The sequence below is a fragment of the Gnatocerus cornutus genome, chromosome 1 (assembly GCF_029298725.1).
Source record: "Gnatocerus cornutus isolate USDA-ARS CGAHR chromosome 1, icGnaCorn1.1, whole genome shotgun sequence".
Classification (NCBI taxonomy): domain Eukaryota; kingdom Metazoa; phylum Arthropoda; class Insecta; order Coleoptera; family Tenebrionidae; genus Gnatocerus; species Gnatocerus cornutus.
The window spans coordinates 34,085,364-34,100,411 of NC_142233.1; the positions used below are offsets into that span (position 1 = coordinate 34,085,364).

The 15,048-nt window shown below is 31.1% G+C and overlaps 1 long non-coding RNA gene across 2 annotated transcripts; it reads left to right on the forward strand.

Moving 5' to 3' along the window:
• The first annotated feature begins 600 nt into the window (after nt 1–600).
• On the forward strand, nt 601–15,048 carry LOC148181988 (uncharacterized). 2 transcript variants are annotated; one of them, XR_015771723.1, is made up of 3 exons: nt 601–703; nt 14,734–14,908; nt 14,962–15,048. It is a non-coding gene; the product is annotated as an uncharacterized LOC148181988 (long non-coding RNA). The 2 variants fall into 2 exon arrangements; XR_015771724.1 differs by having other exon boundaries at nt 14,734–14,904.

Below are 15,048 nucleotides of genomic sequence, written 5' to 3' on the forward strand. Positions count from 1 at the left end.
ATTAATATTAATAATTATTGTTAGTTTGGTGTGATTCCGGCTCGTGGTGAGTTTAATATTCACAAAGCGCCGCAATATAACGGCTAACAGCGGCAAACATAACTTCGCGGGCGATATTAACGTTATATCGGCCTACTTGTTTGCTTATCTAGATGTATTATGAGCGGTGGCGCCCCCAACTTTGCGTTTGCATAGACTAACTACAATAACCCTCATATTGAAAAAAAAACGAATTGGAATAGGCAGTGGAATCTTTTGCATACTCCGCTCGCAATTTTCTCAGGTGCCGCCAAAAAGCGTTAAAATCGCCTCCCGGCCCCGACTCGACATAATAAGCACAAACAATGTGGAAGCAACCAGTTTTTCAGGTGATGCTTTACATTATTTCATCGCGAGACAAATCCGGCAGATGTGCTTTGGAAGCTGAGAGCTTTAGTTTTTTTGTTGCTGGACCAGTTACCGACTGACCACTGTCCACTCTCGCATAATCACGTCATTATAATGAATGCAAAAAACCAGTCTGAAAAACCGTTGGAAAAGTTCGAAGAAGGGATGCTGTTGGCGCGGATTGTTAGTTGGTTTTTGGTGCTTTCAAACATAAGAGTGTGATTGTGAATTAAAAGTTTGAGAGAATTTTTTTTCAATTGAGGTAATTAAGGAGACTGCTAAAGACGACGAGGTTGAAAGGAAGGATTAGCTTAGGGTGGGTATTTACAAGTTTTAACAAAAGGTGGTGAAAGGGTGAAACGGGATTTTCGCATTCTTGCAAATTTCGATTGTAAAAGCTTTGAAAAAATTTCGTTGGCAATATTAAAGCATATTAAGAAAAATTATTAAGGACTACGATGATAATAATTAGAGTCTAATTAAATTGCTAATTAATTTTAAAACAATGCAATCGTTTAAAAGCGCAATTTTGGTGCACGCTCTGACATCTACCGGTGAGAAGACACACTCCCCCGAAACGCAATGCAGAGACTCGGACAATGGAATCTTCTTATTTCAATAAAATCGTTCAATACCAAATAATCAATTTTTGTAATTATCATAAAATACGAAAAAACGGATAAATTTCTTAAGTTTCATCCTCTTCCGGATTGTTTTCGATCTACAGTTGTTAAATAAATTTAGTTATTTGAATTAGAATTAGAACATCTCTTTGGAATGTATCGATCGGTGAGAAGACGCAGTTTATACAAAAAAAACTGGTATAAAACACACCCTTGACATAAATCAAACACATAACTATGTTATTTCCGGTTGTAACATCGAAAATTCCACCTATAAATCAAATTTTCTTAGTTGGAGGCGCCACGACGCCGACGACAATAAGCGCAGATAAAGTTTAGATTTCAATGGGGATGTTTCAGTTTCGGAGAAAAATGTAGAGAGGATGTTTTAGGGGTGTTAATTTAGGGCATTTTCTGTGAATCTGAAAAATTCGGTGACGGAGTAAATCAGGCAAATTTCAAACGTTAACAAACTCGAAAATTAAAAATTTTAGACATTGAATAAAACTGGCAATTTAAAAAATTGCCACCGTTTTTGATTAAATTCCGTAACTTTGCCAGATTTAATCGGAAGATTGTAAAATTTAAAATCTTTATTACTTTCTACATGTTTATCAACTGTTCTAAATTACAACACTTTTGAACAAAAAAAAAACAAATTTTTAAAACAATTATTTTTAAGGCACACCAAAAATTTCCGGCGTTTTCAATTAAATTCCATAACTATCGCAGTTTTAATCCGAAAACATAAAAATTTGGAGGTTTTACCACTTTAAATTTGTTTATTATTTGTCCTAAACTACAAAATTGTTGAACAAAAAACATAATTTTTAGAAGTTTGCAATTTGAAGCCAATCCGAAAATTTACAGCGTCTTAGATTAAATTCCGTCAACTTCGGCAGTATTAATTCGAACACTATAAAATTTGAAAACTTTATTACTTTTGACTTGTTTAATGATTATTTTTAATCTAATTAAGAATTGTTTGTAACTATTGTTTCAAATTTTCAATTTAAAGACGAACCAAAAACTTCTACCTTTGCAATGAAATTCCATAATTATTATTTCAGTATTAATCCAAAAACATTAAATTTTGAAGACTGACCTTAATTACAATTTTTTTAAACAAATACAAAAATACAAAAACACCGTTTTCGAATAAATTCCATAACTTTGGCTATTTTAATCCGAAAGCACTACAATTTGAAGATTTTACTACTTTTGCCTTATTTATTACCTCTTCCAAATTACAAAACTTTTTAACAAAAAATAACAGTTTAAGAAAGTTTTGTTTACAAAAATAATTTAAAATTTCCACTATTTTCGATTAAATTCCGTAACTTTGGTACTATTAATTCCAAAACATTAAAATTTGGAAAGTTTACTACTTCCAACTTGTTTATCATATGACATAAATTACAAATTTTTTTAACAAGAAACATAATTTTGGACAGTGTCACTAAAGATAAATCGAAGTTTTTCACCGTTTTTGGTTAAATCCTATAACTTGGGTCGTTTCAATCAAAAGACAGTAAAATTTGTAGACTTTACCACTATCAACTTGTTTACTAGCTGCACTAATACTAAATTACAAAATTTTTGAACAAAAAACTGATTCATTAGAAATTTTTACTTTAAAAACAAATTTAAAATTTCCACAAATTTCGATTAAAATTCATAACTTTAGTTTTTTTAATCCAAAAACATTAAAATTTCGAGAGTTTACAATTATCGCCCTGTTTAACAACTATCCTAAATTACAACATTCTTGAATAAGAAACATAGTTTTTTGGAAAATGTGATTTTAAAGACGAATCAAAAATTTTCACCGGTATCGATTAAATACCACAACTTTGACACTTTTAATCCAAAAACAGTAAAATTTAAAAGCTTTACTACATTCGACTTGTCCATAAACTGGTCTAAATTACAGTTTTTTTAAACAAGAAACAGGATGTTTAGAAATTTTCATTTTCAAAACGAGTCATAAAATTTCAATATTATCCATTCGAACCTGTAATATTGGTAGTTTTGATGCTACGAGAATTATATTTCGACAAATTACTATTTTTAAATTGTTGACTGCCTCTCCCAAATTCCAAATTTGTTGAGCAACAGAGACAGGTTTTTAGAAATTTTCATTTTGAAGACGAATCAAAATTTTTCACCTGTTTCGATAACTTTGACACTTTTAATCTAAAAACAGTATAATTTGAAAGATCTACTACTTTCGACTTGTTTAATAACAGGCCTTAATTCTAAAATTTTTTAACAATAAAAAGAATTTTTAGAAATTTTAATTTTAAAACGAATTTAATAACATTTCCACTATTTTCGATTATATCTCATAACTTTAGCACTTTTAATCCGAAAACATTGAAATTTGGAGGGTTTACAATTTTTGGCCTGTTTAACAAATGAACTAAATTACAAATTTTTTGAATTATTAACTGTCCTCAATTACAAAAGGTTTATGGAAAATGCAAAATATTTAGAAAAATTTATTTTGAAGACAAATCAAAATTCTACGACAAATAACTAAAAATATTCTAAACAAACAGTTTGAAAAATTAGTAAATTTCTATATACGTTTTAGAACAATTTTAAAATTTTAAACTTCAAAATCAGAAATTCTAGACCTAAAAAATTAAATTTTAACGAACGCAAACGCAACATTTGAATTTATTTTCCGTATCCAAAGCTCGTGGCGAAAATATAAACTTCAAAATGTAAAACTCAAACATCTGACAGCCTCCAGTTTGTGCCAAATTCTAGAAATTTTAGAAATTGTCATAGAACAAAATATTTTTCCTCCAAACGTCACACAAAGTCACTATTTTTTAGTCGTTTTTAGACAGTAAAGTAGGTAATTTTGTTATAAGTAATGAAAAGCGCTCGTTGACATCGAAACACTTTTGCTAGGCAGAAAAAGTACTTTGTGTGACGAGTACTATTTGAGACTTACATTTTGCACTTGTCATCAATGACAAAATCAATTTTGCATACGCTCGGCTACGCTACGCTTCGCCTTGCTACTGCAATTTAATTGCTCGATAAAAAGTACCATTTTTCGGCCGTATAACACAATCTACTATTAGGTACCTACTAGCCGAATCCAAAAAAGTTCGACAAGTCACAAAACTTGGAAAAACTAATTCTCATTTTTTTTAAAAATATCTAACTAGTTGGGCAAACTTCTAATGGCTTTATTATTATCCTCCACTTTTCCCGAAACTAAAAACTATCAAGAAAACCGCCCCAGCGAGCCGCTGGGTCCATCAAGCGCAGATGTTTGTCTCCGGTGATTTATCATAATAAAACCCGCGTTGTTATTCTCTTCAAACCAGTTATCCAACTTTCATTGTCAACAAGGACAAACAGGTTGTGTTCATCAAAAAAGGAAAATCCCCAACATTGGAAACATAGTTGAGAAATTTCACCATGTTGCATAACGATCTAAAGCGGAGAAAATGGAGTGAGGATTCTTTCAAGCCTTTATTCTTCCCCTTCACCAACGCGGCTGCCAAAGAAAGGGGTTTATGTATTGGAAATATTACCCCACATAAAGAATACAGTTTTAATAGCACCCTTACTACCCCTCTCTACAAAGCCTAATTTCGCTTGGGTCTCGTCCAAATCTCAAGCAAAGTGGCCATATTTTACAATACTTCGAGATTTCAGTCGACTTTTATTAGTCCAGTGATGGTTTTTACGCAGTTTTGTCTGCCGCGATTTGGTTGTTTGTTACAAAACTGTCGGCAATAAAACTCTTCGATCGCTTCTTCGCGTTGCAATTAAATTAGAGACGACATCGCTACTTCTCTTCATTGCACGTGTCAACGACAGACTTTGACGACCGCACTGACGTCTTGGCCAAGAGCGAGTGTTTTTGATAGAAATTTATCAATACTTACGTCAGGATTTTCGCTGCAAATTCCTATTTAGTCAACTAAATCTTTCAAGTGTTTAGATTGCTTTAACAGCAACCCTCGTGTCTGTTATTAACAGATGAATCATATGCTTAAGGGGTCGTTTGAAGACGATAATCAGTAGGAATGAACAGTAAGATGAACGACGCCCTTCATAATCGGGGGGTTGCAATAAGGCGAGGGTGAGATAAGATGCCGGAGATGGAAACGAGGGTGGAATGAACAACGCACCATCTTTGAAGGAAGTGTGGCTGCATTTTCAGGGTATTGATTGAGGCTAAATAATATTACATACACTCGAAGAACTTTTTTGTCTTATTTTAGGCTTTTCATTATTTAAAACGTTTGAAAAGCTTTAAAAATTAATAAAGCTCTGCTGCTAAATTATTTAATTTATTGGTATTTATTCTTGCAACGCCAAATCCTTTTTTGTTCTTTCTGTTTTTCAGTTTTTTAAAATTCTGTAGGTTTTTTCTATTTTTCAACCAATTTTTTTCAAGTTATTACTCCAATAATTTTATTTATTCAAATTTCTCTTTAGATTTCTTTCACGACCTCAAATTTCCAAATTATGCGCATTTTTACTGCTAAATTGGAAGAAGATATAAAATTTCCATAATATCTGCATATTCTCGGATGTGGAACAAGTAGAAAGATACAATTTGCGACATCTAATCGTTTTTTCTCGCCCCTTAAATGACAAGAATCGGATTGTAAAAATTCTATTTTTCCTACGAACATTTTTTCTTATTCAAAGAGCTAAAAAATGTTAGTTTTTTGTTTTTGTGTCTTCCTTCTAAAAAACTTAACCTATCAATATCAAATTTTGTATGTTTGTATATTTCGAGCTATTATGTTCATCGGTATGAATATAAACAAAGTTTCCAACGTTTTCCTGCCTCAAAAGTCTTGAAAATAAAAAATTAATTTCCTAAAAACTATTAATGTTTCAGAAATTTATTTATACAACTGATTTTCCAAACCGCATTTCAATACATGTCATTGTTTCAAAGATATCTGTAGAGCAATATTAAAGTATTGGTGCTCATTTTACACAGAATTTTACGTAGAATCCAAAAAGGTAAAACTCGATCGAAATATCGGTTCACAAATAACCGAGTTATAAGCGATCAAAGTTTCGAATATTAAATTTTGAGTTATTTAAGAAATATTTTGAGAAACGACTTTCACCATCGTTTTTCTCGAGTCATTTTACTTTAGAATCCGCTCTCAAAAGTCGAAAATTCGATAGTCAATTTTTTAGGCAAAAATAAAATCAATAAAAACATTTCAATTTTTCGTATTTTGATCGCCTCTAGCAAACTATTTGCTCTATCGACCTGAGATTTGATCAGTTGATAGATCTGCTTTTTTGATCGATATATAATTTAATGGTACTAAACGCAGTTTTCGCCCTGAAACAACTTCTTAAAAATACCCTCAAAAACACACCCTGAAAATATATTTTGGTCGATATCTCGTTTATTTGTTAAGGAAATTTGGGCTAAATTAGTTCATTTTACGCAGAATTTTGCGCTGAATCTAAAACTACCACAATTTTTCTCGTCCGTCAACAAATAACTGAATTAGAGGCGTTTGAAATTTCCGGTTGTCGCCAGAGAGCTAAAATTTTGGAGATCGAAAACGATTTTGTTCGATATCTCCGAAATTCAAGCAAATATAAAAAAAACCCTTTTAAAAATCGTTTTTCTCGCTATTTTTTAGCTTAGAAATCGGCCTTAGATTCGAATTCGAAATTTAAATTTTTTCAAATTAGAAGATTTTGACGTTTAATTTCTAAAATACTCGATTTATAGATGTCAAATTTGGTCCACATATAGATTTTGAGATGCTCTTTCAATTGATCTAAAGAACAAACAAATTTGACGCGTCCGAAAAAGTTCTTAAAACTGATCTCTAAATTTCATTCCCTAATTGTGTCAATATCTTGTATATTTATAAAGTAAATCCGATGCAGTTTGCCCTTATTTTACGCAGAATTTCACCTTGATTCTAAATCTCGTTTTACAATTTTGCTAGGACAAAAAATAACTGAATTAAAGACGATTAAAGAGCAAATTTTTTCAGAAAAAAATACGTGTAAAAGTTTTTTACATGTAACTTCATGTCCAAAAATGTATGACCTAATTTTATGACCACGATTCCCATCTATTAAATGTCTAAAATCGAACTCAGTAAAATTAAAACTGTCTTTTAAGAAACTCTTTATTTAATTCCAAGCGAAGTTTGTGCCCCCCAAGTTTCGTCTTTCCTGATCTGCATCGTATCCGTTTTTGCGAGTTGACCACTCGATTAACGCCGATCAAACGCCAACAAAAACAGAACTGTGGTCTAAGATGGATTCAAAGTTGGAGGTAAGAACCCTGCGGTAGAAGCTTTACTTGCTTTATGTACAAATTAGGAACTAAACGAGAAGCTTACTCGAGCTTACAGAGTTGGGAAGTTGCAAGTCAGTAAGACCAAAGTATAGAGAGCTTCAGGGTTCCTCGCTTTATTATACCACATGCACACACAAACACTTAGTGAATTAATTTAAACTTTTACCGATACTGAGAAAATCGCAACTTCTCCACTCTTCCAAGACAAAGCCAATTCCGAATCGATAAACAAAGTATTCCGGTAGTTTGAAATTCGACCGTCCAAGTGGAATTTCAGATCTTATGTTAATTATAGCTTGTGGCCGTCTCAATATTCATAACATTCAGAAGGGGCCCTCTTATAATTACAGATAGTTGCCAAGTTTCGGTTAAGGGTCCGCCATGTTACGAACTCGCATTTTTATCCAATGCCGACTCTGAAATTGCTATCGATGATGTTAGCAACCCTCGATTGCTCGGTTTTGGGGCGCCGCTCACAAAGGAAATGGGATGGGGAGCGAGGAAGGTTGCGATGTTTAACTTTTTTTTATTAGGGTTCGACGCGGTTGTTTGTGCCAACTTTGTTACATTCCTAAGATGAATTTGAGAATTTCTGATATTAATCTTGTAAATTACATTTTGGTCGTTCGGATGCGATATTTGTCTTGATTAACGGACATGATTAATGATGCGATTGCTGAATTATGTGGTTTCTTTCGCTCGTGGCTGCTTAAAAAGCGGAAACAGACTGGGATGGGCGTAAATCATCAAGACTAATCTAAACAGCCACCCTAAGAATTTTTTATCTAAGTTTTAACCTAATTTCATTAGCAAGTGCGGAAAATATGCAACAGACGAGTACACAAGTCATACTAAGATTAGGTTCTTTTGAACTACTTTAAACAGTTAAATATTTTTTATTTCAGAATATTTATTAATATTATATTCAAATAATAATTAATATAAAAACATACAATAAAATACGTGTACCTATGCTTCAGTCAATTCTGTAAATTTTTCGAATCCTTTAAGATCTGCAAACTAGTTCTTAAAATTCTTCATTTTTAAACAACTTGGATTTTTTTAATATCGCTCAATCTTATAATTCGCTTAATTCTCTCAATTCTCTTAGAAATGGTGAATGTGCCATCAAATTAAATTGATTTGTCCCCAAAATAAACGATTCTTAAATTCTGTTTTTAGTTAAAAAAAAAATTGTAAATTATATCAGCGAATAATCAAGTTAATAGTAGTTAACTCTCCAAATTTTAGTGCTTTCGTATTAAAAATGCCAAAGTTATAGTTAAAGTTTTCCTTCGATTCTTCATGAAAATAAAAATTTTCAAAAATTCTGTTTCTTGATTAAAAATTCTGTAATTTGAGTCAGTCATTAGACAAGTCAAAAAAAGTAAACCCTCTAAATTTTAATGATTTCGGAGTAAAAATGCGAAAGTTATAAAATTTAATTGAAAATTAAAGAAATTTTAAATTCGTTCTTAAAATAAAATTTCTAGGGAATTTGTTTTTGGTTCAAAAATTGTGTAAATTACAAGAGTAAATAAACAAGTTAAAAGTAGCAAAGTCTCCAAATTTTATGGTTTTTATATTAAAACTGCGAAAGTTATGAGAAAAATTTTATATTCGAATCCAACCAAAAATTTCTAAAAATTCTGTTTCTTGTTCAAACATATTATAATATAGGCCATTTGTTAAACACATCAAAAGTAGTAATACCTCTAAATTTTAATGTTTTCGGAGTAAAAGTGTGAAAGTTATAAAAATTTAATCGAAAATTATAGAAATTTTAAATTCGTTCTTAAAATAATTTTTTTTTTAAATTTGTTTTTGCTTCAAAAATTTTATAAATTACAACAGTAAATAAACAAAATAAAAGTAACAAAGCCTCCGAATTTTATGATTTTTGGATTAAAACTGCAAAAGTTATGAGATTTAACCCAAAGCGGTGGAAATTTTATATTCGAATCCAAGTAAAAATTTCCAAAAATTCTGTTTCTTGTTCAAACATTTTGTAATTTTGGCCATTTGTTAGTCAAATTAAAATAGTAAACCCTCCAAATTTTAATGTTTTCAAATTAAAAGTGCCAAAATTACGAAATTTTTAAAAATTCTGTAGTTTCAGCCAGTTGTTAGACAAATCGAAAGAAATAAGCACTCTAAATTTTAATGTATTCGAAGTTAAAGTGCCAAAGTTGTGAAATTTGATCGAAAATGGTAAAAATTTTAAATTCGTTCCTAAAGTAAAAATTTCTAAAAAAAACAAACTTTTGTTTAAAAATTTTGGAAATTACAACAGTGAATAATTGTTTAAAAAAGTAGTAAAACCTCCCACTTTTATAGTTTTGGGATTAAAAATGCGAAAATTATGAGTTTAACCGAAAACGATAGAAATTTTTTTATTCATCTTTATAATAACAGTCGCCAAAAATTCTGTTTCTTATTCAAAAAATATGTAGTTTAGGTCAGTTTTTGGAAAAGTCAAAAGTAATAAACCAAATTCTCCAAATTTTAATGTTTTCGGATTAATAGTGCCAAAGTTACAGAATTTTATCGAAAACGTTGGAAATTTATGGTTCGTTGTAAAAAAATTTCTAAAAATTCGGTTTTTTGTTTAAAAGAAATGCAATCTAAGCTTGACGATAAACAAATCAAAAGTAACAAAACCCCCAAATTTTAGATTCATTTCAAAAATGTCAAAGTTATGGAATTTAATAGAAAAAGGTGGACAATTTTTTGTGCGTCTTCAAGAAAAAATGTCTAAAATTCAGCTTTTTTTTCCAAAATTTTTGTGTAGACACGAAAAATAAACACATTCAAAAAAGTGCAAAAATAGTGGATGCGCCGAGGTTAAAATTTCTAATTATTTAATCTTCTCTGTTTACATGCAACATAAAAAACTAGTTATCAAAAATACAATTTATTCCCCAAACACCAAATTTGACAAAAAATGCTTGACGCGCGTTTCGATAGCAATGCTATCATCATCAGAGCGATGATTAAACTCAGTTAAAACAGTTTAATCATCGCTCTGATGATGATAGCATTGCTATCGAAACGCGCGTCAGCATTTTTTGTCAAATTTGGTGTTTGGGGAATAAATTGTAATTTTGATAATTTGTCAGCAACACCAAGAATTGATCCAATAAATTTTCCTTGATAAAAAACTAGAATTTAATTTAATTATTTAGGTGTAATACGAAATGCAATTAGTCAGTCCAGCGATAGAAACAAGAGCCTCATAGTAAAACACAGCGTCGATATCGGCCCCTTCGGAGGCAACAGACACTGCAGGAGAAGAGCAGCGGTGATGGCAGGGCAAAGCAATAAAACTTTGCATCATCTATATGGACTAACGAGAGGAAATAGTCGTAGAAGGACGAACGAGAAGAGAGACGGCATGCCACGTGATTATGACTGGAGTTAATCCAAGTTGAAATCTCTTGCAAACCGATTCAAACAGTCATGTCGAGGACGGCCATGAATAAATTAAGGCCGTAACTGGTGGGGTGCCCCTCGAGTCTTGCGGATTACTGGGGTCCTTACCGGATCCTTGGGGAACACTTCCCGGCTACGTCTTACAACCCACTCGCTATCTCCCGGTAATTGCCTGGCGGCCTCTCAAATATACATAAAACTAACTGCTCTAGGACGCTTTGTGAACTTGGAAGGACAAAGATATACCCTGATGGTATCGCGAATGGAGGAGTATTATTGTCGTGGAATTGCGCTGATTATTGAGGATTGTTAAACGGGTCTTCACGACGGACATTAAAACTCGGGCGGGCTGTAAACAAGATTTGGTTTGAGGCATGACACTATTTCTGATTTTATGCCGTCAAATTATAATTAGAAAGTTTAGATTTGGCGCATCCACCATTTTTTCACTTATTTTAATTTGTTTTATCTCCGTTTCTACGCTTGAGTAAAATTTAGAGGATTTACCATTTTCAAGTTATTTATTAATTTATATATTATACAATTCTTGATCAAAATACAAAATTTCTAGAAGATTTCGTTTAAAAGATGAACCAAAAATGTTCACCGTTTACGATTAAATTCCATAACTTTGGCAGTTTTAAACCAAAAATAGTAAAATTTAGAAATTTTACTTCTTTCAACTTATTTGACGATTGGCCTAAATTACAAAATGTTTTGACATGAAACAAAATTTTTAAGAATTGTCATTTTAAATACGAATTAAAATTTTCCACGATTATTTATTTTCCATTTTTAATCTTTTGCATTTTTAGTCTAAAAATTGTAAAAATTGGACGCTTTACTAATATCAACTTATTTATTAACTGGCCTAAATTTCAAAATAGTTAGACAAAAAAACAAATTTTTAGAAAATTTTATTTGAAGATAAACCAAAAATGTCGACCATTTTCGATTAAATCAAATAACGTTGACAGTTTTACCTCAAAAACAGTAAAATTTAAAGATTTTACTTCTTTCGACTTGTTAATTAACTATTTTAAATTACAAAATTGTTGAACAAGAAACACATGTTTTATAAATTTTTATTTTAAAGACGAACCAAAAATGTCCACAATATAAATAATCTACCATATTTTATAATTCTATGACTTTGACCGTTTCAAACGGAAAACAATAAAATTTAAAAATTTCACTTCTTTTGACTTGTTTATTAACTGCCTTAAATACCAAAATTGTTGGACAAAAAAATAATTTTTTTGAAATTTTTATTTTAGATAAAAACCAAAAATGTCCACCGTTTTCAATTAAATTCCACAACTCCAGCAGTTTTACCGAAAACGGTAAAATTAGGAGATTTTACTTCTTTTAACATGTTTATAAACTACTTTAAAAACCGAAATTGTTGAACAAAAAACAAAATTTTTAGAAATTTTTATTTTAATAACGATCCAAAAATGTCCTTCATTTTCAATTTAATTCTATAAAATTTGGATGTTTTATGTTTTTAGACTTGTTAATCAACTGCCTTAAATTCCAAAGTTTAGACAAAAAATTAAATTTTGTTACAACCCCAAAAAGTGGCATTTTCCACACGGTTAAATGACTCCGAAAGTTGATGTTTTCGTATATCCATTTCCGAAAGTAAAAGTCACTATTGTGATATGAATATATCCGCACAGACCTGTCAAAATTGACAGTTATTTTGAAATACAAATGTAACTCTTGAATTTTTGTCTCAAATATGTAGACGATTCACTGTAAAACAACATGCATAATGATAAAAATGAATTGGTTATGCGGATATATTCATATCACACTAGTGACTTTTACTTTCGTCAATGGATGTACAAAAACATCAACCATCTTACTATGTAGAATACGTCACTTTTATGAGGTCGTAGAAAAATGACATTTAGAATAGATAAGAAATTAACTATTGTCGAAACTTATGGTTTCTTCCTGATGATAGAAAGTCGTAGAAAAACAGTGTACATAACTCGTCGGAAAGTGTCTTTCTTGCACTCGTGGAATATCTGCACTCGGCTGGCGCCTCGTGCATCTACTTTCACACTCGTGCGAAATTGGTCACTTCCCGTACTTGTTATGTAATAGTTATTTACAGTCGCGTGTGGTAACTTACATTTTACAGCGCGAAATCAGTTTGAATGATTGAGCGCTGTAAAATGGTTAACACACAAGAGTTGTATTAAACTTTTTGGCCGAAAAATTTTAATTCAAATAATTGGATTTTTCAAAATTTATGGGAACTGTCACATCTGACATTTGTAAATTTCATCATCTGTCAATTCTGTCAATTTTGTAGTTGGTGCACAAAAAGTACACAAGATGGCGCTGTATATAAAACGTTTTAATATTACTTTAAAAATAGAAATATTGTCTTAATTGAGATAATAATTTAGGTAGATTCTACTTTGGTGATCAGTGATTTTAATTTATAAACGCATGTGAAGAGCAGACGATTTGGGCAATTTTTACCGCACGGCTTGTGTAAACGTCCAGGGCGCTTGTAAATCTAGTGTTTCCGAAGCTGTCAATTGAATGTTAATTTGACGTTTACAATTCATGAGGCCAAAAATATTTATTTCAGAAATTTTCATTTAGAAAACGAACAAAAAATTTCTACCATTTTCATTTACATTCCATAACTTTGGCAGTTTTAAACCAAAAACGATAAAATTTGACAAGTTTACTTACTTTCAATTTGTTCATCAATAACTCTAAATACCTAAATTGTTGAACAGAAGACAAAATTAAAAAAATATATTTAAAGACGATCCAAAAATGTCCAATATTTTCATAAGTAATATAACGAGTGGGCTCGAAATTTCCCACAATTTCGAGCTCCCGAGTTATATTCGTCATGAGAATTCAACGAACTGACAAGCAACTGACAGCTCGCCGCGTGGAATTGTCACTCTCGCGTGGTATTTCCGCTGAAAATTTCACTAGTGAAAATTTTCAAAAAAAGTTTGCTCTGATTGGTTTATTTGAAAAAATAAATGTCTCTTATTGGTCGAATCTATGGTGAGTTGAATTCTCAATTTAATTTAATAACTTTGGCAGTTTTAATCTCAAAATGTTAAATTTAGAGGTTTTACTTCTTTCAACTTAATTATCAACTGCCTTAAATTACAAAATTTTAGACATTTTCATTTTGAAGACAAACCAAAAAAGTCCGCCATTTCGATTAAATTCCACAACATTGGCAATTTTATACCAAAAACCATAAAATTTGGAGGTTTAACGTCTTTTAACTTGTTTATCAACTGCTTTAAATTGCGCAAAATTGTAAAATAAAAAATAGAATTTTTAGATATTTTCATTTTGGAGACTAACCAAAAATGCGCGCCATTTCGATTAAATTCTATAACTTTGACAGTTTTACATCAAAAAGAATAAAATTTGGAGGAATTTTGTCTTTAGACTTGTTAATCAACTGCCTTAAATTACAAAATAGTTGAACTAAAAATAGAATTTTTAGAATTTTTTTATTTTGAAGACAAATCAAAAATGTCCACCTATTTCGTTTAAATTCCGTAACATTGACAGTTTTTAATAAAAAAACAGTAAAATTTAAAGATTTTACTTTTTTCGACCTGTTTATCAACTGTACTGAATTACAAATTTTGTGAACATTTAGTTTTTAGAAATACCCATTTTGTAAACACACCAAAATTTTACACCAATTCCGATTAAATTTAAATAAACAAAATTAGAGCCATTTTCTAAGACCAGTAAGAGAAAGTTTATTGGAAGCATGAAAAAACAATTACATAAAGTAATATAATAAATATTCAAAAAACCTCAATTTTCGGACAAGTTTAAACAATTGTGCTGCATGGCGCTAAACCGCTTTAGCTCTGTTTATGTATGCCGATAAAACAGACACCCATTCAAGCATCGACATTGTCTCCTCCTAATGATTTCGTTCATTTCCAGAAGTCCATTACAAAGCATCGTCGACAGCGCACAAATTACCAGAGGAAGGTTGAGCAGTTTTTCTTGAATACTACAGCAGAGTTAGCAAGTTTGCAACTCCCGGAGCCAAGAGATTCTATCGCAAGCTCATCCAAGCACCTTGTTTGTAAGGTTTCCTTTAAACTTGCAAATGTAAGTGAGTGAGCTGAACAATAATTGATAGGAGTTGCTGATATGGATAGTTTTCAGGTCGCCAAAACTTGAGCTTAGAACTTGAAGTCAGGCCTCGATAACTTGTTCAGTTTCAGGCGTTTTAGGGATGAAACCGATCATGCG